Raw genomic sequence first — 21,709 nt, 5'->3', positions numbered from 1 at the left:
TGATACAGTGCTTTGGGAAGAGAGCGTTGCAGTGGGATTAGTTTGGGATTGATGCAGGACTATGGGGAGAGAGCGTGGCAGTGGGATTAGTTTGCGGATTGATACAGGACTATGGGGAGAGAGTGGGGCATGGGATTAGTTTGGGGATTGCTACAGTGCTATGGGATGAGAGCGGGTCAGTGGGATTAGGTTGCGGATTGATACTGGACTAAGGGGAAAGAGCGGGGCAGTGGGATTAATGTGGGCATTGATATAGGACGATGGCGTGAGAGCGGGGCAGTGGGATTAGTTTGGGGATTGATACAGGGATATGGGGAGAGAGCGGGGCAGTGGGATTAGTTTGGGGATTGATACAAGACTATGGGGAGAGAGCGCGGCAGTTGGATTAGTTTGGAGATTGATACAGGACTATGGGGAGAGAGCGGGGCAGTGGGATTAGTTTGGAGATTGATAGAGGACTATCGGGAGAGAGCGGGGCAGTGGGTCTAGTTTGGGGATTGATACAGTGCATTGGGAAGAGAGCGGGGCAGTGGGATTAGTTCAGGGATTGATACAGGACGATGCGGAGAGAGTGGGGCAGTGGAATTAGTTTGGGGATTGATACCGGACTATGGGGAGAGAGCGGGGCAGTGCGATTAGTTTGGGAATTGATACAGGACAATTGGGAGAGAGCGGGGCAGTGGGATTAGTTTGGGGATTAATACAGGACTATGAGGAGAGAGCGGGGCAGTGGGATTACTTTGGGATTGATGAAGGACTATGGGAAGAGAGCGGGGCAGTGGGATTAGATTGGGGATTGATACAGGACTATGGGGAGAGAGCGGGGCAGTGGGATTAGTTTGGGGATTGTAACAGGACTATGGGGAGAGAGCGGGGCAGTGGGATTAGTTTGGGGATTGATACAGGACTATGGGGAGAGAGTGGGGCAGTGGGATTAGTTTGGGGATTGATACAGGGCTATGGGGAGAGAGCGGGGTCATGGGATTAGTTTGGGCATTGATACAGGACTATGGGGAGAGAGCCGGGCAGTGGGCTGTGTTTGGGCATTGATATAGGCCTATGGGGAGAGAGCGGGGCAGTAGGATTAGTTTGAGGATTGATACAGGGATATGGGGAGAGAGCGGGGCAGTGAGATTAGTTTGGGGTTTGATACAGGACTATGGGGAGAGAGCGGGGCAGTGGGATTAGTTTGGAGATTGTAGAGGACCATGGGGAGAGAGCGGGGCAGTGTGATTAGTTTGGGGATTGTAACAAGACTATGGGGAGAGAGCGGGGCAGTGGGATTAGTTTGGAGATTGAAACAGGACTATGGGGAGAGTGCGGGACAGTGGGATTAGTTTGGGGATTGGTACAGGACTATGGGGAGAGAGCGAGGCAGTGGGATTAGTTTGGGATTGATGCAGGACTATGGGGAGAAAGCGGGGCAGTGGGATTAGTTTGGGGATTGATACAGGACTATGGGGAGAGAGTGCGGCTGTGGGATTAGTTTGGGGATTGATACAGGGCTATGGGGAGAGAGCGGGGTCGTGGGATTAGTTTGGGCATTGATACAGGTCTATGGGGAGAGAGCCGGGCAGTGGGATTAGTTTGGACATTGATATAGACCTATGGGGAGAGAGCGGGGCAGTGGGATTAGTTTGAGGATTGATACAGGGATATGGGGAGAGAGCGGGGCAGTGAGATTAGTTTGGAGATTGATAGAGGACCATGGGGAGAGAGCGGGGCAGTGTGATTAGTTTGTGGATTGATACAGGACTATGGGGAGAGAGCGTGGCAGTGGGATTAGTTTGGGGATTGATACAGTGCTTTGGGAAGAGAGCGTTGCAGTGGGATTAGTTTGGGATTGATTCAGGACTATGGGGAGAGAGCGTGGCAGTGGGATTAGTTTGAGGATTGATACAGGACTATGGGGAGAGAGTGGGGCAGTGGGATTAGTTTGGGGATTGCTACAGGGCTATGGGGTGAGAGCGGGTCAGTGGGATTAGTTTGGGGATTGATACTGGACTATGGGGAGAGAGCGGGGCAGTGGGATTAATTTGGGCATTGATACAGGACTATGGCGTGAGAGCGGGGCAGTGGGATTAGTTTGGGGATTGATACAGGGATATGGAGAGAGAGCGGGGCAGTGTGATTAGGTTGGGGATTGATACAGGACTATGGGGAGAGAGCGGGGAAGTGGGATTAGTTTGGAGTTTGGTGCAGCACTATGGGGAGAGAGCGCGGCAGTGGGATTAGTTTGGGGATTGATACAGGACTATGGGGAGAGAGTGGGGCAGTGGGATTAGTTTGGGGATTGATACAGGGCTATGAGGAGAGAGCGGGGCAGTGGGATTAGTTTGGGGATTGATACTGGACTATGGGGAGAAAGCGGGGCAGTGGGATTAGTTTGGGCATTGATACAGGACTATGGGGAGAGAGCGGGATCGTGGGATTAGTTTGGGCATTGATACAGGTCTATGGGGAGAGAGCCGGGCAGTGGGATTAGTTTGGACATTGATATAGACCTATGGGGAGAGAGCGGGGCAGTGGGATTAGTTTGAGGATTGATACAGGGATATGGGGAGAGAGCGGGGCAGTGAGATTAGTTTGGAGATTGATAGAGGACCATGGGGAGAGAGCGGGGCAGTGTGATTAGTTTGTGGATTGATACAGGACTATGGGGAGAGAGCGTGGCAGTGGGATTAGTTTGGGGATTGATACAGTGCTTTGGGAAGAGAGCGTTGCAGTGGGATTAGTTTGGGATTGATTCAGGACTATGGGGAGAGAGCGTGGCAGTGGGATTAGTTTGAGGATTGATACAGGACTATGGGGAGAGAGTGGGGCAGTGGGATTAGTTTGGGGATTGCTACAGGGCTGTGGGGTGAGAGCGGGTCAGTGGGATTAGTTTGGGGATTGATACTGGACTATGGGGAGAGAGCGGGGCAGTGTGATTAATTTGGGCATTGATACAGGACTATGGCGTGAGAGCGGGGCAGTGGGATTAGTTTGGGGATTGATACAGGGATATGGAGAGAGAGCGGGGCAGTGTGATTAGGTTGGGGATTGATACAGGACTATGGGGAGAGAGCGGGGAAGTGGGATTAGTTTGGAGTTTGGTGCAGCACTATGGGGAGAGAGCGCGGCAGTGGGATTAGTTTGGGGATTGATACAGGACTATGGGGAGAGAGTGGGGCAGTGGGATTAGTTTGGGGATTGATACAGGGCTATGAGGAGAGAGCGGGGCAGTGGGATTAGTTTGGGGATTGATACTGGACTATGGGGAGAAAGCGGGGCAGTGGGATTAGTTTGGGCATTGATACAGGACTATGGGGAGAGAGCGGGGCAGTGGGATTAGTTTGCGGATAGATACAGGGATATGGGGAGAGAGCGGGGCAGTGGGATTAGTTTGGGGATTGATACAAGACTATGGGGAGAGAGCGGGGCAGTGGGATTAGTTCGGAGATTGATAGAGGACTATCGGGAGAGAGCCGTGCAGTGGGATTAGTTTGGGCATTGATATAGGCCTATGGGGAGGAAGCGGGGCAGTGGGATTAGTTTGAGGATTGATACAGGGATATGGGGAGAGTGCGGGGCAGTGAGATTAGTTTGGAGATTGATAGAGGACCATGGGGAGAGAGCGGGGCAGTGTGATTAGTTTGGGGATTGATACAGGACTATGGGGAGAGAGCGTGGCAGTGGGATTAGTTTGGGGAATGATCCAGTGCTTTGGGAAGAGAGCGTTGCAGTGGGATTAGTTTGGGATTGATTCAGGACTATGGGGAGAGAGCGTGGCAGTGGGATTAGTTTGGGGATTGATACAGGACTATGGGGAGATAGTGGGGCAGTGGGATTAGTTTGGGGATTGCTACAGGGCTATGGGGTGAGAGCGGGTCAGTGGGATTAGTTTGGGGATTGATACTGGACGATGGGGAGAGAGCGGGGCAGTGGGATTAATTTGGGCTTTGATACAGGACTATGGCGTGAGAGCGGGGCAGTGTGATTAGTTTGGGGATTGATACAGGACTATGGGGAGAGAGCGGGGAAGTGGGATTAGTTTGGGGATTGATACAGGGCTATGGGGAGAGAGAGGGGTCGTGGGATTAGTTTGGGCATTGATACAGGACTATGGGGAGAGAGCCGGGCAGTGGGATTAGTTTGGGCATTGATATAGGCCTATGGGGAGAGAGCGGGGCAGTGGGATTAGTTTGAGGATTGATACAGGGATATGGGGAGAGAGCGGGGCAGTGAGATTAGTTTGGGGTTTGGTACAGGACAATGGGGAGAGAGCGAGGCAGTGGGATTAGTTTGGGGATTGATACAGTGCATTGGGAAGAGAGCGTTGCAGTGGGATTAGTTTGGGATTGATGCAGGACTATGGGGAGAGAGCGTGGCAGTGGGATTAGTTTGGGGATCCATTCAGGACTATGGGGAGAGAGTGGGGCAGTGGGATTAGTTTGGGGATTGCTACAGGACAATCGGGAGAGAGCGGGCAGTGGGATTAGTTTGGGGATTAATACAGGTCTATGGGGAGAGAGCGGGGCAGTGGGATTAGATTGGGGATTGTAACAGGACTATGGGGAGAGAGCGGGGAAGTGGGATTAGTTTGGGGATTGATACAAGACTATGGGGAGAGAGCGCGGCAGTGGGATTAGTTTTGAGATTGATACAGGACTATGGGGAGAGAGCGGGGCAGTGGGATTAGTTTGGAGATTGATAGAGGACTATCGGGAGAGAGCGAGGCAGTGGGACTAGTTTGGGGATTGATACAGTGCTTTGGGAAGAGATCGGGGCAGTGGGATTAGTTCAGGGATTGATGCAAGACGATGCGGAGAGAGTGGGGCAGTGGAATTAGTTTGGGGATTGATACCGGACTATGGGGTGAGAGCGGGGCAGTGCGATTAGTTTGGGAATTGATACAGGACAATCGGGAGAGAGCGGGGCAGTGGGATTAGTTTGGGGATTAATACAGGACTATGAGGAGAGAGCGGGGCAGTGGGATTACTTTGGGATTGATGAACGACTATGGGAAGAGAGCGGGGCAGTGGGATTAGTTTGGGGATTGATACAGGACTATGGGGAGAGAGCGGGGTAGTGGGATTAGCTTGGGGATTGTAACAGGACTATGGGGAGAGAGCCGGGCAGTGGGATTAGTTTGGAGATTGATACAGGACTATGGGGAGAGAGCGGGGCAGTGGGATTAGTTTGAGGATTGGTACAGGACTATGGGGAGAGAGCGAGGCAGTGGGATTAGTTTGGGATTGATGCAGGACTATGGGGAGAAAGCGGGGCAGTGGGATTATTTTGGGGATTGATACAGAACTATGGGGAGAGAGTGTGGCAGTGGGATTATATTGAGGATTGATACAGGGATATGGGGAGAGAGCGGGGTAGTGAGATTAGTTTGGGGTTTGATACAGGACTATGGGGAGAGAGCGGGGAAGTGGGATTAGTTTGGAGATTGATAGAGGACCATGGGGAAAGAGCGGGGCAGTGTGATTAGTTTGGTGATTGATACAGGACTATGGGGAGAGAGCGTGGCAGTGGGATTAGTTTGCGGATTGATACAGTGCTTTGGGAAGAGAGCGTTGCAGTGGGATTAGTTTGGGATTGATGCAGGACTATGGGGAGAGAGCGTGGCAGTGGGATTAGTTTGCGGATTGATACAGGACTATGGGGAGAGAGTGGGGCAGTGGGATTAGTTTGGGGATTGCTACAGTGCTATGGGATGAGAGCGGGTCAGTGGGATTAGGTTGCGGATTGATACTGGACTAAGGGGAAAGAGCGGGGCAGTGGGATTAATGTGGGCATTGATATAGGACGATGGCGTGAGAGCGGGGCAGTGGGATTAGTTTGGGGATTGATACAGGGATATGGGGAGAGAGCGGGGCAGTGGGATTAGTTTGGGGATTGATACAAGACTATGGGGAGAGAGCGCGGCAGTTGGATTAGTTTGGAGATTGATACAGGACTATGGGGAGAGAGCGGGGCAGTGGGATTAGTTTGGAGATTGATAGAGGACTATCGGGAGAGAGCGGGGCAGTGGGTCTAGTTTGGGGATTGATACAGTGCATTGGGAAGAGAGCGGGGCAGTGGGATTAGTTCAGGGATTGATACAGGACGATGCGGAGAGAGTGGGGCAGTGGAATTAGTTTGGGGATTGATACCGGACTATGGGGAGAGAGCGGGGCAGTGCGATTAGTTTGGGAATTGATACAGGACAATTGGGAGAGAGCGGGGCAGTGGGATTAGTTTGGGGATTAATACAGGACTATGAGGAGAGAGCGGGGCAGTGGGATTACTTTGGGATTGATGAAGGACTATGGGAAGAGAGCGGGGCAGTGGGATTAGATTGGGGATTGATACAGGACTATGGGGAGAGAGCGGGGCAGTGGGATTAGTTTGGGGATTGTAACAGGACTATGGGGAGAGAGCGGGGCAGTGGGATTAGTTTGGGGATTGATACAGGACTATGGGGAGAGAGTGGGGCAGTGGGATTAGTTTGGGGATTGATACAGGGCTATGGGGAGAGAGCGGGGTCATGGGATTAGTTTGGGCATTGATACAGGACTATGGGGAGAGAGCCGGGCAGTGGGCTGTGTTTGGGCATTGATATAGGCCTATGGGGAGAGAGCGGGGCAGTAGGATTAGTTTGAGGATTGATACAGGGATATGGGGAGAGAGCGGGGCAGTGAGATTAGTTTGGGGTTTGATACAGGACTATGGGGAGAGAGCGGGGCAGTGGGATTAGTTTGGAGATTGTAGAGGACCATGGGGAGAGAGCGGGGCAGTGTGATTAGTTTGGGGATTGTAACAAGACTATGGGGAGAGAGCGGGGCAGTGGGATTAGTTTGGAGATTGAAACAGGACTATGGGGAGAGTGCGGGACAGTGGGATTAGTTTGGGGATTGGTACAGGACTATGGGGAGAGAGCGAGGCAGTGGGATTAGTTTGGGATTGATGCAGGACTATGGGGAGAAAGCGGGGCAGTGGGATTAGTTTGGGGATTGATACAGGACTATGGGGAGAGAGTGCGGCTGTGGGATTAGTTTGGGGATTGATACAGGGCTATGGGGAGAGAGCGGGGTCGTGGGATTAGTTTGGGCATTGATACAGGTCTATGGGGAGAGAGCCGGGCAGTGGGATTAGTTTGGACATTGATATAGACCTATGGGGAGAGAGCGGGGCAGTGGGATTAGTTTGAGGATTGATACAGGGATATGGGGAGAGAGCGGGGCAGTGAGATTAGTTTGGAGATTGATAGAGGACCATGGGGAGAGAGCGGGGCAGTGTGATTAGTTTGTGGATTGATACAGGACTATGGGGAGAGAGCGTGGCAGTGGGATTAGTTTGGGGATTGATACAGTGCTTTGGGAAGAGAGCGTTGCAGTGGGATTAGTTTGGGATTGATTCAGGACTATGGGGAGAGAGCGTGGCAGTGGGATTAGTTTGAGGATTGATACAGGACTATGGGGAGAGAGTGGGGCAGTGGGATTAGTTTGGGGATTGCTACAGGGCTATGGGGTGAGAGCGGGTCAGTGGGATTAGTTTGGGGATTGATACTGGACTATGGGGAGAGAGCGGGGCAGTGGGATTAATTTGGGCATTGATACAGGACTATGGCGTGAGAGCGGGGCAGTGGGATTAGTTTGGGGATTGATACAGGGATATGGAGAGAGAGCGGGGCAGTGTGATTAGGTTGGGGATTGATACAGGACTATGGGGAGAGAGCGGGGAAGTGGGATTAGTTTGGAGTTTGGTGCAGCACTATGGGGAGAGAGCGCGGCAGTGGGATTAGTTTGGGGATTGATACAGGACTATGGGGAGAGAGTGGGGCAGTGGGATTAGTTTGGGGATTGATACAGGGCTATGAGGAGAGAGCGGGGCAGTGGGATTAGTTTGGGGATTGATACTGGACTATGGGGAGAAAGCGGGGCAGTGGGATTAGTTTGGGCATTGATACAGGACTATGGGGAGAGAGCGGGGTCGTGGGATTAGTTTGGGCATTGATACAGGTCTATGGGGAGAGAGCCGGGCAGTGGGATTAGTTTGGACATTGATATAGACCTATGGGGAGAGAGCGGGGCAGTGGGATTAGTTTGAGGATTGATACAGGGATATGGGGAGAGAGCGGGGCAGTGAGATTAGTTTGGAGATTGATAGAGGACCATGGGGAGAGAGCGGGGCAGTGTGATTAGTTTGTGGATTGATACAGGACTATGGGGAGAGAGCGTGGCAGTGGGATTAGTTTGGGGATTGATACAGTGCTTTGGGAAGAGAGCGTTGCAGTGGGATTAGTTTGGGATTGATTCAGGACTATGGGGAGAGAGCGTGGCAGTGGGATTAGTTTGAGGATTGATACAGGACTATGGGGAGAGAGTGGGGCAGTGGGATTAGTTTGGGGATTGCTACAGGGCTGTGGGGTGAGAGCGGGTCAGTGGGATTAGTTTGGGGATTGATACTGGACTATGGGGAGAGAGCGGGGCAGTGTGATTAATTTGGGCATTGATACAGGACTATGGCGTGAGAGCGGGGCAGTGGGATTAGTTTGGGGATTGATACAGGGATATGGAGAGAGAGCGGGGCAGTGTGATTAGGTTGGGGATTGATACAGGACTATGGGGAGAGAGCGGGGAAGTGGGATTAGTTTGGAGTTTGGTGCAGCACTATGGGGAGAGAGCGCGGCAGTGGGATTAGTTTGGGGATTGATACAGGACTATGGGGAGAGAGTGGGGCAGTGGGATTAGTTTGGGGATTGATACAGGGCTATGAGGAGAGAGCGGGGCAGTGGGATTAGTTTGGGGATTGATACTGGACTATGGGGAGAAAGCGGGGCAGTGGGATTAGTTTGGGCATTGATACAGGACTATGGGGAGAGAGCGGGGCAGTGGGATTAGTTTGCGGATAGATACAGGGATATGGGGAGAGAGCGGGGCAGTGGGATTAGTTTGGGGATTGATACAAGACTATGGGGAGAGAGCGGGGCAGTGGGATTAGTTCGGAGATTGATAGAGGACTATCGGGAGAGAGCCGTGCAGTGGGATTAGTTTGGGCATTGATATAGGCCTATGGGGAGGAAGCGGGGCAGTGGGATTAGTTTGAGGATTGATACAGGGATATGGGGAGAGTGCGGGGCAGTGAGATTAGTTTGGAGATTGATAGAGGACCATGGGGAGAGAGCGGGGCAGTGTGATTAGTTTGGGGATTGATACAGGACTATGGGGAGAGAGCGTGGCAGTGGGATTAGTTTGGGGAATGATCCAGTGCTTTGGGAAGAGAGCGTTGCAGTGGGATTAGTTTGGGATTGATTCAGGACTATGGGGAGAGAGCGTGGCAGTGGGATTAGTTTGGGGATTGATACAGGACTATGGGGAGATAGTGGGGCAGTGGGATTAGTTTGGGGATTGCTACAGGGCTATGGGGTGAGAGCGGGTCAGTGGGATTAGTTTGGGGATTGATACTGGACGATGGGGAGAGAGCGGGGCAGTGGGATTAATTTGGGCTTTGATACAGGACTATGGCGTGAGAGCGGGGCAGTGTGATTAGTTTGGGGATTGATACAGGACTATGGGGAGAGAGCGGGGAAGTGGGATTAGTTTGGAATTTGTTGCAGCACTATGGGGAGAGAGCGGGGCAGTGGGATTAGTTTGGGGTTTGATACAGGACTATGGGGAGAGAGTGGGGCCGTGGGATTAGTTTGGGGATTGATACAGGGCTATGAGGAGAGAGCGTGGTAGTGGGATTAGTTTGGGGATTGACACTGGACTATGGGGAGAAAGCGGGGCAGTGGGATTAGTTTGGGCATTGATACAGGACTATGGGGAGAGAGCGGGGCAGTGGGATTAGTTTGCGGATAGATATAGGGATATGGGGAGAGAGCGGGGCAGTGGGATTAGTTTGAGGATTGATACAAGACTATGGGGAGAGAGCGGGGCAGTGGGATTAGTTTGGAGATTGATAGAGGACTATCGGGAGAGAGCGGGGCAGTGGGATTAGTTTGGCGATTGATGCAGTGCTTTGCGAAGAGAGCGGGGCAGTGGGATTAGTTCAGGGATTGATACAGGACGATGCGGAGAGAGTGGGGCAGGGGAATTAGTTTGGGGATTGATACAGGACGATGGGGAGAGAGCGGGGCAGTGGGATTAGTTTGGGGATTAATACAGGACTATGAGGAGAGAGCGGGGCAGTGGGATTAGTTTGGGATTGATGAAGGACTATGGGGAGAGAGCGGGGCAGTGGGATTAGTTTGGAGATTTATACAGGACTATGGGGAGAGAGTGGGGAAGTGGGATTAGTTTGGGGATTGATACAGGACTATGGGGAGAGAGCGGGGCAGTGGGATTAGTTTGGAGATTGATACAGGACTATGGGGAGAGAGCGGGGCAGTGGGATTAGTTTGGGGATTGATACAGGACTATGGGGAGAGAGCGGGGAAGTTGGATTAGTTTGGGGATTGCTACAGGGCTATGGGGTGAGAGCGGGTCAGTGGGATTAGTTTGGGGATTGATTCTGGACTGCGGGGAGAGAGCGGGGCAGTGGGATTAATTTGGGCATTGATACAGGACTGTGGCGTGAGAGCGGGGCAGTGGGATTAGGTTGGGGATTGATACAGGGATATGGGGAGAGAGCGGGGCAGTGTGATTAGTTTGGGGATTGATACAGGACTATGGGGAGTGAGCGGGGCAGTGGGATTAGTTTGGGGATTAATACAGGACTATGAGGAGAGAGCGGGGAAGTGGGATTAGTTATGAGTTTGTTGCAGGACTATGGGGAGAGAGCGGGGCAGTGGGATTAGTTTGGGGTTTGATAGAGGACTATGGGGAGAGAGTGGGGCAGAGGGATTAGTTTGGGGATTGATACAGGGCAATGAGGAGAGAGCGGGGCAGTGGGATTAGTTTGGGGATTGATACTGGACTATGGGGAGAGAGCGGGGCAAAAAAGGGATTTGTTTGGGCATTGATACAGGACTATGGGGAGAGAGCGGGGCAGTGGGATTAGTTTGGGGATTGATACAGGGATATGGGGAGAGTGCGGGGCAGTGGGATTAGTTTGGGGATTGATACAAGACTATGGGGAGAGAGCGGGGCAGTGGGATTAGTTTGGAGATTGATAGAGGACTATCGCGAGAGAGCGGGGCAGTGGGACTAGTTTGGGGATTGATACACTGCTTTGGGAAGAGAGCGGGGCAGTGGGATAAGTTCGGGGATTGAAACAGGACTATGCGGAGAGAGTGGGGCAGTGGAATTAGTTTGGTGATTGATACAGGACTATGGGGAGAGAGCGGGGCAGTGGGTTTAGTTTGCGGATTGATACAGGACTATGGGGAGAGAGCGGGGCAGTGGGATTAGTTTGGGCATTGATATTGGACTATGGGGAGAGAGCGAGGCAGTGGGATTAGTTTGAGGATTGATACAGGGATATGGGGAGAGAGCGGGGCAGTGGGATTAGTTTGGGGATTGACACAGGATTTTGCGGAGAGAGCGGGGCAATGGGATTAGTTGGGAATTTGATATAGGACTATGGGGAGAGAGCGGGGCAGTGGGATTAGTTTGAGGATTGATACAGGGATATGAGGAGAGAGCGGGGCAGTGGGATTAGTTTGGGGATTGATACAGTGCTATGGGGAGAGAGCGGGGCAGTGGGATTAGTTTGGAGATTGATAGAGGACCATGGGGAGAGAGCGTGGCAGTGGGATTAGTTTGGGGATTGTTAAAGTGCTTTGGGAAGAGAGCGGGGCAGTGGGATTATTTTGGGATTGATGCAGGACTATGGGGAGAGAGCGTGGCAGTGGGATTAGTTTGGGGATTGATACAGGACTATGGGGAGATAGTGGGGCAGTGGGATTAGTTTGGGGATTGCTACAGGCCTATGGGGTGAGAGCGGGTCAGTGGGATTAGTTTGGGGATTGATACTGGACGATGGGGAGAGAGCGGGGCAGTGGGATTAATTTGGGCTTTGATACAGGACTATGGCGTGAGAGCGGGGCAGTGTGATTAGTTTGGGGATTGATACAGGACTATGGGGAGAGAGCGGGGAAGTGGGATTAGTTTGGAGTTTGTTGCAGCACTATGGGGAGAGAGCGGGGCAGTGGGATTAGTTTGGGGATTGATACAGGACTATGGGGAGAGAGTGGGGCCGTGGGATTAGTTTGGGGATTGATACAGGGCTATGAGGAGAGAGCGTGGTAGTGGGATTAGTTTGGGGATTGATACTGGACTATGGGGAGAAAGCGGGGCAGTGGGATTAGTTTGGGCATTGATACAGGACTATGGGGAGAGAGCGGGGCAGTGGGATTAGTTTGCGGATAGATACAGGGATATGGGGAGAGAGCGGGGCAGTGGGATTAGTTTGGGGATTGATACAAGACTATGGGGAGAGAGCGGGGCAGTGGGATTAGTTTGGAGATTGATAGAGGACTATCGGGAGAGAGCGGGGCAGTGGGACTAGTTTGGCGATTGATGCAGTGCTTTGCGAAGAGAGCGGGGCAGTGGGATTAGTTCAGGGATTGATACAGGACGATGCGGAGAGAGTGGGGCAGGGGAATTAGTTTGGGGATTGATAAAGGACGATGGGGAGAGAGCGGGGCAGTGGGATTAGTTTGGGGATTAATACAGGACTATGAGGAGAGAGCGGGGCAGTGGGATTAGTTTGGGATTAATGAAGGACGATGGGAAGAGAGCGGGGCAGTGGGATTAGTTTGGGGATTGATACAGGACTATGGGGAGAGAGCGGTGCAGTGGGATTAGTTTGGAGATTGATACAGGACTATGGGGAGAGAGCGGGGCAGTGGGATTAGTTTGGAGATTTATACAGGACTATGGGGAGAGAGTGGGGAAGTGGGATTAGTTTGGGGATTGATACAGGACTATGGGGAGAGAGCGGGGCAGTGGGATTAGTTTGGAGATTGATACAGGACTATGGGGAGAGAGCGGGGCAGTGGGATTAGTTTGGGGATTGATACAGGACTATGGGGAGAGAGCGGGGATGTTGGATTAGTTTGGGGATTGATACAGGACTATGGGGAGAGAGCGGAGCAGTGGGATTAGTTTGGGGGTTGGTACATGACTATGGGGAGAAAGCGAGGCAGTGGGATTAGTTTGGGATTGATGCAGGACTATGGGGAGAAAGCGGGGCAGTGGGATTAGTTTGGGCATTGATACAGGACTATGGGGAAAGAGCAGGGCAGTTGGATTAGTTTGGGCATTGATATAGGCCTATGGGGAGAAAGCGGGGCAGTGGGATTAGTTTGAGGATTGATACAGGGATATGGGGAGAGAGCGGGGCAGTGGGATTAGTTTGGGGATTGATACAGTGCTATGGGGAGGGAGCGGGGCAGTGGGATTAGTTTGGAGATTGATAGAGGACCATGGGGAGAGAGCGTGGCAGTGGGATTAGTTTGGGGATTGTTACAGTGCTTTGGGAAGAGAGCGGGGCAGTGGGATTATTTTGGGATTGATGCAGGACTATGGGGAGAGAGCGTGGCAGTGGGATTAGTTAAGGGATTGATACAGGACTATGGGGTGAGACTGGGGCAGTGGGATTAGTTTGGGGATTGCTACAGGGCTATGGGGTGAGAGCGGGTCAGTGGGATTAGTTTGGGGATTGATTCTGGACTACGGGGAGAGAGCGGGGCAGTGGGATTAATTTGGGCATTGATACAGGACTGTGGCGTGAGAGCGGGGCAGTGGGATTAGGTTGGGGATTGATACAGGGATATGGGGAGAGAGCGGGGCAGTGTGATTAGTTTGGGGATTGATACAGGACTATGGGGAGTGAGCGGGGAAGTGGGATTAGTTAGGAGTTTGTTGCAGGACTATGGGTTGAGAGCGGGGCAGTGGGATTAGTTTGGGGTTTGATAGAGGACTATGGGGAGAGAGTGGGGCAGAGGGATTAGTTTGGGGATTGATACAGGGCAATGAGGAGAGAGCGGGGCAGTGGGATTAGTTTGGGGATTGATACTGGACTATGGGGAGAGAGCGGTGCAAAAAAGGGATTTGTTTGGGCATTGATACAGGACTATGGGGAGAGAGCGGGGCAGTGGGATTAGTTTGGGGATTGATACAGGGATATGGGGAGAGTGCGGGGCAGTGGGATTAGTTTGGGGATTGATACAAGACTATGGGGAGAGAGCGGGACAGTGGGATTAGTTTGGAGATTGATAGAGGACTATCGCGAGAGAGCGGGGCAGTGGGACTAGTTTGGGGATTGATACACTGCTTTGGGAAGAGAGCGGGGCAGTGGGATAAGTTCGGGGATTGACACAGGACTATGCGGAGAGAGTGGGGCAGTGGAATTAGTTTGGTGATTGATACAGGACTATGGGGAGAGAGCGGGGCAGTGGGTTTAGTTTGGGGATTGATACAGGATTATGGGGAGAGAGCGGGGCAGTGGGATTAGTTTGGGCATTGATATTGGACTATGGGGAGAGAGCGAGGCAGTGGGATTAGATTGAGGATTGATACAGGGATATGGGGAGAGAGCGGGGCAGTGGGATTAGTTTGGGGATTGACACAGGACTATGGGGAGAGAGCGGGGCAATGTGATTAGTTGGGAATTTGATATAGGACTATGGGGAGAGAGCGGGGCAGTGGGATTAGTTTGAGGATTGATACAGGGATATGAGGAGAGAGCGGGGCAGTGGGATTAGTTTGGGGATTGATACAGTGCTATGGGGAGAGAGCGGGGCAGTGGGATTAGTTTGGAGATTGATAGAGGACCATGGGGAGAGAGCGTGGCAGTGGGATTAGTTTGGGGATTGTTACAGTGCTTTGGGAAGAGAGCGGGGCAGTGGGATTATTTTGGGATTGATGCAGGACTATGGGGAGAGAGCGTGGCAGTGGGATTAGTTTGGGGATTGATAAAGGACTATGGCGAGAGAGTGGGGCAGTGGGATTAGTTTGGGGATTGCTACAGGGCTATGGGGTGTGAGCGGGTCAGTGGGATTAGTTTGGGGATTGATACTGGACTACGGGGAGAGAGCGGGGCAGTGGGATTAATTTGGGCATTGATACAGGACTATGGCGTGAGAGCGGGGCAGTGGGATTAGTTTGGGGATTGATACAGGGATATGGGGAGAGAGCGGGGCAGTGCGATTAGGTTGGGGATTGATACAGGACTATGGGGAGTGAGCTGGAAAGTGGGATTAGTTTGGAGTTTGTTGCAGGTCTATGGGGAGAGAGCGGGGCAGTGGGATTAGTTTGGGGTTTGATAGAGGACTATGGGGAGAGAGTGGGGCAGAGGGATTAGTTTGGGGATTGATACAGGGCAATGAGGAGAGAGCGGGGCAGTGGGATTAGTTTGGGGATTGATACTGGACTATGGGGAGAGAGCGGGGCAGTGGGATTAGTTTGGGCATTGATACAGGACTATGGGGAGAGAGCGGGGCAGTGGGATTAGTTTGGGGATTGATACAGGGATATGGGGAGAGTGCGGGGCAGTGGGATTAGTTTGGGGATTGATACAAGACTATGGGGAGAGAGCGAGGCAGTGGGATTAGTTTGGAGATTGATAGAGGACTATCGGCAGAGAGCGGGGCAGTGGGACTAGTTTGGGGATTGATACACTGCTTTGGGAAGAGAGCGGGGCAGTGGGATTAGTTCGGGGATTGATACAGGACTATGCGGAGAGAGTGGGGCAGTGGAATTAGTTTGGGGATTGATACAGGACTATGGGGAGAGAGCGGGGCAGTGGGTTTAGTTTGGGGATTGATACAGGGCTATGGGGAGAGAGTGGGGCAGTGGGATTAGTTTGGGCATTGATATAGGACTTGGGGAGAGAGCGAGGCAGTGGGATTAGTTTGAGGATTGATACAGGGATATGGGGAGAGAGCGGGGCAGTGGGATTAGTTTGGGGATTGACACAGGACTATGGGGAGAGAGCGGGGCAATGGGATTAGTTGGGAATTTGATATAGGACTATGGGGAGAGAGCGGGGCAGTGGGATTAGTTTGAGGATTGATACAGTGGTTTGGGAAGAGACAGGGGCAGTGGGATTAATTTGGGATTGATGCAGGACTATGGTGAAAGAGCGGGGCAGTGGGATTAGTTTGGGCATTGATACAGGACTATGGGGAGAGAGCGGGGCAGTGCTATTAGTTTGGGATTGACGCAGGACTATGGGGAGAAAGCGGGGCAGTGGGATTAGTTTGTGGATTGATACAGGACTATGGGGAGAGAGTGGGGCAATGTGATTAGTTTGGGCATTGATACAGGGCTATGGGGAGAGAGCGGAGCAGTGGGATTAGTTTGGGGATTGATACATGACTATGGCGAGAGAGCGGGGCAGTGGGATTAGTTTGTGGATTGATACAGGGATATGGGGAGAGAGCGGGGCAGTGTGATTAGTTTGGAGATGGATAGAGGACCATGGTGAGAGAGCGTGGCAGTGGGATTAGTTTGGGGATTGATACAGTGCTTTGGGAAGAGAGCGGGGCAGTGGGATTAGTTTGGGATTGATGCAGGACTATGTGTTGAGAGCGGGGCCGTGGGATTAGTTTGGGGATTGATACATGACTATGGGGAGAGAGCGGGGCAGTGGGATTAATTTGAGCAATGATACAGTACTATGGCGAGAGAGCGGGGAAGTGTGATTATTTTGGGGATTGAAAGAGGAATATGGGGTGAGAGCGGGGCAGTGTGATTAGTTTGGGGATTGATACAGGACTATGGGGAGAGAGCGGTGCAGTGGGATTAGTTTGGGGATTGATACAGGGATATGGGTAGAGTGCGGGGCAGTGGGATTAGTTTGGAGATTGATAGAGGACTATGGGGAGAGAGCGGGGCAGTGGGATTAGTTTGGAGATTGATACAGGACGATGGGGAGAGAGCGGGGCAGTGGGATTAGTTTGGATATTTATACAGGACGATGGGGAGAGAGCGGGGAAGTGGGATTAGTTTGAGGATTGATACAGGACTATGGGGAGGGAGCAGGGCAGTGGGATTAGTTTGGAGATTGATACAGGACTATGGGGAGAGAGCGGGGCAGTGGGATTAGTTTGGAGATTGATAGAGGACCATGGGGAGAGAGCGTGGCAGTGGGATTAGTTTGAGGATTGATACAGTGCTTTGGGAAGAGAGCGGGGCAGTGGGATTAGTTTGGCATTGATGCAGGACTTTGGGGAGAGAGCGTGGCAGTGGGATTAGTTTGGGGTTTGATACAGGACTATGGGGAGAGAGTGGGGCAGTGCGATCAGTTTGGGGATTGCTACAGGGCTATTAGGTGAGAGCGGGTAAGTGGGATTAGTTTGGGGATTGATACTGGACTATGGGGAGAGAGCGGGGCAGTGGGATTAGTATGGGGATTGATACAGGACTATGGGGAGAGCGTGGGGCAGTGGGATTAGTTTGGGGATTGATACAGGGCTATGGGGAGAGAGCGGTGCTGTGGGATTAGTTTGGGCATTGATACAGGACTATGGGGAGAGAGCGGGGCAGTTGGATTAGTTTGGGCATTGATATAGGCCTATGGGGAGAGAGCGGGGCAGTGGGATTAGTTTGAGGATTGATACAGGGATATGGGGAGAGAGCGGGGCAGTGGGATTAGTTTGGGGATTGATACAGGACGATGGGGAGAGAGCGGGGCAGTGGGATTAGTTTGGAGATTGATAGAGGACCATGCGGAGAGAGCGTGGCAGTGGGATTAATTTGGGGATTGATACAGTGCTTTGGGAAGAGAGCGGGGCAGTGGGATTAGTTTGGGATTGATGCAGGACTATGGGGAGAGAGCGTCGCAGTGGGATTAGTTTGGGGATTGATACAGGACTATGGGGAGAGAGTGGGGCAGTGGGATTAGTTTGGGGATTGCTACAGGGCTATGGGGTGAGAGCGGGTCAGTGGTATTAGTTTGGGGATTGATACTGGACTACGGGGAGAGAGCGGGGCAGTGGGATTAGCTTGAGGATTGATATAGGGATATGGGGAGAGAGCGGGGCAGTGGGATTAGTTTGGGGATTGATAGAGGACCATGGGAAGAGAGCGTGGCAGTGGGTTTAGTTTGGGGAGTGATACAGTGCTTTGGGAAGAGAGCGGGGCAGTGGGATTAGTTTGGGATTGATGCAGGACTATGGGGAGAGAGCGTGGCAGTGGGATGAGTTTGGTGATTGATACAGGACTATGGGGAGAGAGTGGGGCAGTGGGATTAGTTTGGGGATTGCTACAGGGCTATGGGGTGAGAGGGGGTCAGTGGGAGTAGTTTGGGGATTGATACTGGACTATGGGGATAGAGCGGGGTAGTGGGATTAATTTGGGCATTGATACAGGACTATGGCGTGAGAGCGGGGCAGTGGGATTAGTTTGGGGATTGATACAGGGATATGGGGAGAGAGCGGGCAGTGTGATTAGTTTGGGGATTGATACAGGACTATGGGGAGTGAGCGGGGAAGTGGGATTAGTTTGGAATTTGTTGCAGGACTATGGGGAGAGAGCGGGGCAGTGGGATTAGTTTGGGGTTTGATACAGGACTATGGGGAGAGAGTGGGGCAGTGGGATTAGTTTGGGGATTGATACAGGGCTATGAGGAGAGAGCGGGGCAGTGGGATTAGTTTGGGGATTGATGCTGGACTATGGGGAGAGAGCGGGGCTGTGGGATTAGTTTGGTGATTGATACTGGACTATGGGGAGAGAGCGGGGTAGTGGGATTAATTTGGGCATTGATACAGGACTATGGCGTGAGAGCGGGGCAGTGGGATTAGTTTGGGGATTGATACAGGGATATGGGGAGAGAGCGGGCAGTGTGATTAGTTTGGGGATTGATACAGGACTATGGGGAGTGAGCGGGGAAGTGGGATTAGTTTGGAATTTGTTGCAGGACTATGGGGAGAGAGCGGGGCAGTGGGATTAGTTTGGGGTTTGATACAGGACTATGGGGAGAGAGTGGGGCAGTGGGATTAGTTTGGGGATTGATACAGGGCTATGAGGAGAGAGCGGGGCAGTGGGATTAGTTTGGGGATTGATGCTGGACTATGGGGAGAGAGCGGGGCTGTGGGATTAGTTTGGGCATTGATACAGGACTATGGGGAGAGAGCGGGGCAGTGGGATTAGTTTGGGGATTGATACAGGGATATGGGGAGAGTGCGGGGCAGTGGGATTAGTTTGGGGATGATACAAGACTATGGGGAGAGAGCGGGGCAGTGGGATTAGTTTGGAGATTGATAGAGGACTATAAGGACAGAGCGGGGCAGTGGGACTAGTTTGGGGATTGATACAGTGCTTTGGGAAGAGAGCGGGGCAATTGGATTAGTTCGGTGATTGATACAGGACTATGCGGAGAGAGTGGGGCAGTGGAATTAGTTTGGGGATTGATACAGGACTATGGGGAGAGTGCGGGGTAGTGGGTTTAGTTTGGGGATTGATACAGGGCTATGGGGAGAGAGCGGGGCAGTGGATTAGTTTGGAGATTGATACAGGACTATGGGGAGAGAGCGGGGCAGTGGGATTAGTTTGGGCATTGATATAGGACTATGGGGAGAGAGCGAGGCAGTGGGATTAGTTTGAGGATTGATACAGGGATATGGGGAGAGAGCGGGGCAGTGGGATTAGTTAGGGAATTGACACAGGACTATGGGGAGAGTGCGGGGCAATGGGATTAGTTTGGAGATTGATATAGCACTATGGGGAGAGAGCGGAGCAGTGGGATTAGTTTGGGGATTGATACAGTGCTTTGGGAAGAGAGCGGGGCAGTGGGATTAGGTTGGGATTGATGCAGGACTATGGGGAAAGAGCGGGGCAGTGGGATTAGTTTGGGGATTGATAGAGGACTCTGGGGAGAGAGCGGGGCAGTGGGATTGCTTTGGGGATTGATACACTGCTTTGGGAAGAGAGCGGGTCAGTGGGATTAGTTCGGGGATTGGTACAGGACTATGCGGAGAGAGCGGGGCAGTGGAATTAGTTTGGGGATTGATACAGGACTATGGGGAGAGAGCGGAGCAGTGGGTTTAGTTTGGGGATTGTTACAGGGCTATGGGGAGAGAGCGGGGCAGTGGATTAGTTTGCAGATTGATACAGGACTATGGGGAGAGAGCGGGGCAGTGGGATTAGTTTGGGCATTGATGTGGGAGTATGGGGAGAGAGCGGGGCAGTGGGATTAGTTTTAGGATTGATACAGGGATATGGGGAGAGAGCGGGGCAGTGGGATTAGTTTGGGGAATGATACAGGGATATGGGGAGAGAGCGGGGCAGTGGGATTATTTTGGAGATTGATAGAGGACTATGGGGAGAGAGCGGGGCAGTGGGATTAGTTTGGGAATTGATACAGGACTATGGGGAGAGAGCGGGGCAGTGGGATTAGCTTGGGGATTGATACAGGACTATGGGGAGAGAGTGGGGCAGTGGGATTATTTTGGGGATTGATACAGGGCTATGAGGAGAGAGCAGGGCAGTGGGATGAGTTTGGGGATTGATACTGGACTATGGGGAGAGTGCGGGGCAGTGGGATTAGTTTGGGCATTGATACAGGACTATGGGTAGAGAGCGGGGCAGTTGGATTAGTTTGGGGATTGTTCCAGGGATATGGGGAGAGAGCGGGGCAGTGGGATTAGTTTGGGGATTGATACAGGACTATGGGGAGAGAGCGTGGCAGTGGGATTAGTTTGGAGATTGATAGAGGACTATGGGGAGAGAGCGGGGCAGTGGGATTAGTTTGGGGATTGATACAGTGCTTTGGGAAGACAGCGGGGCAGTGGGATTAGTTTGGGGATTGATACAGGACTATGGGGAGAGAGCGGGGCAGTGGGATTAGTTTGGGGGTTGGTACAGGACTATGGGGAGAGAGCGAGGCAGTGGGATTATTTTGGGATTGATGCAGGACTATGGGGTGAGTTCGGGGCAGTGAGATTATTTGGGGATTGATACAGGACTATGGGGAGAGAGTGGGGCAGTGGGTTCAGTTTGGGCATTGATACAGGGCTTTGGGGAGAGAGCGGAGCAGTGGGATTAGTTTGGGGATTGATACAGGACTATGGCGAGAGAGCGGGGCAGTGGGATTAGTTTGGGGATTGATACAGGGATATGGGGAGAGAGCGGGGCAGTGTGATTAGTTTGGAGATTGATAGAGGACCATGGTGAGAGAGCGTGGCAGTGGGATTAGTTTGGGGATTGATACAGTGCCTTGGGAAGAGAGCGGTGCAGTGGGATTAGTTTGGGATTGATGCAGGACTATGGGTTGAAAGCGGGGCAGTGGGATTAGTTTGGGGATTGATACAGGACTATGGGGAGAGAGCGGGACAGTGGGATTAGTTTGGTGATCGATATTGGACTATGGGGAGAGAGTGGGGCAGAGGGATTAGGTTGGGGATTGAAACAGGACTATGGGGAGAGAGCGGGGCAGTGGGATTAGTTTGGAGTTTGATGCAGGACTATGGGGAGAGAGCGGGCAGTGGGATTAGGTTGGGGATTGAAACAGGACTATGGGGAGAGAGCGTGGCAGTGGGATTAGTTTGGAGTTTGATGCAGGACTATGGGGAGAGAGCGGGCAGTGGGATTAGTTTGGGGATTGATACAGGACTATGGGGAGAGAGTGGGGCAGTGGGATTAGTTTGGGGATTGATACAGGGCTATGAGGATAGATCGGGGCAGTGGGATTCGTTTGGCGATTGATACTGGACTATGGGGAGAGAGCGGGGCAGCGGGATTAGTTTGGGCATTGATACAGGACTATGGGGAGAGAGCGGGGCAGTGGGTTTAGTTTGGGGATTGATACAGGGATACGGGGAGAGAGCGGGACAGTGGGATTAGTTTGG

Source organism: Pristiophorus japonicus, chromosome 28 (genome assembly GCF_044704955.1).
Source record: "Pristiophorus japonicus isolate sPriJap1 chromosome 28, sPriJap1.hap1, whole genome shotgun sequence".
NCBI classification, from domain to species: domain Eukaryota; kingdom Metazoa; phylum Chordata; class Chondrichthyes; family Pristiophoridae; genus Pristiophorus; species Pristiophorus japonicus.
Note: the sequence above shows the minus strand (reverse complement) of the source record.